The 1,207-nt window shown below is 39.5% G+C and overlaps 1 pseudogene; it reads left to right on the top strand.

The window, feature by feature from the left end:
• Positions 1–794, top strand: part of LOC103270317 — a 1,972-nt pseudogene extending 1,178 nt beyond the window's left edge.
• The last annotated feature ends 413 nt before the right edge of the window (positions 795–1,207 follow it).

Genomic DNA, 1,207 nt, shown 5'->3' on the forward strand with positions numbered 1-1,207 from the left:
AAATACTGCATGAACTTTGATGGTGGGTTTGGTTGTAGACAAGGTTCTGAATCCCATGCTGGACAGATCTGTAGTGCAGGATTCCTGGCTTAACTAGTCTGTTACATTAAGTAAATTCTAATTTTCTTGATTGGGGGCTTTGTGAACGACAGCTACCCTTAGGTGGGCTCAATGGAAGGCCAGAGAAGATAGCAGATGTGTACTATTTATAGTGGGTATGGCCTCCCTAAAGATAATTGGAAGGCTTCATTGGATTGATAGAGAGACACTTTCTAGTTTCATCTTAGCCTGTCAAGATCAAGAAATGGGCCACGAGGTGGTTCACACCTGTAATTCCAGCACTTTGGGAGGCCAAAGTGGGAGGATAGCCTGAGCCCAGGAATTCTTGTCTAGTCTGGGCAACATAATGAGACCTCATCTCTACAAAAAGTAAAAAAAATTAGCTGGGCATGGTAACATGCGCCTGTAGTCCCAACTGCTCTGGAGGCTGAGACAAAAGGATGGCCTGAGCTCAGAAGGTTGAAGCTGCGGTGAGCTATGATTGTGCTACTGCATTCCAGCCTGGGAAGCAAAGTGAGACCCTGACAAAAAAATAAATAAACAAACAAAAGATGAAGAAATAGGGAAATCTGCAAACAGGCCAGTAGATATGATTGATCCTTTTCATATATTATTTGGAATTGCTGGATTGTCACTTTTGGAAGAAGAACAGATTAAATTTGTTAGTCCTGTTTTTTGCTCACCTGAAAAAAATGCTTCGGAGGGTGAATGTCCAGTCTAAGCAAGTGAGTTAGATTCATTGAAGCAAAAGTTGCATGGTATAGTTTTACTGTTTCAATATTTCTGTTTTTGATATATGCCAAAATTGCTACTGTTAATATTCTGTATATTGTGTTAAATTAATTAAAATAAATTACATAATTATATAAAAACAAAGAGAGATGGGGTCTTGCTATGTTGCACAGGCTGGAGTGCAGTGACTTTTCACAAACATAATCATACTGCACTACAGCTTCCAACTCCTGGGCCCAAAAGTTCCTCCTGCTTCAGTCTCCTGAGTAGCTGGGACTACCAACATGGATTACTATGCCCGACATAGCTAGCTAGGTTTTTCTTTCTTTCTTTCTTTCTTTCTTTCTTTCTTTCTTTCTTTCTTTCTTTCTTTCTTTCTTTCTTTCCTTCTTTTTTGAGAAACTTACTCTGTTGT

The sequence above is a fragment of the Carlito syrichta genome, unplaced genomic scaffold, assembly GCF_000164805.1.
Source record: "Carlito syrichta isolate Samal-C Ts95f unplaced genomic scaffold, Tarsius_syrichta-2.0.1 Scaffold309791, whole genome shotgun sequence".
Lineage (NCBI taxonomy): Eukaryota > Metazoa > Chordata > Mammalia > Primates > Tarsiidae > Carlito > Carlito syrichta.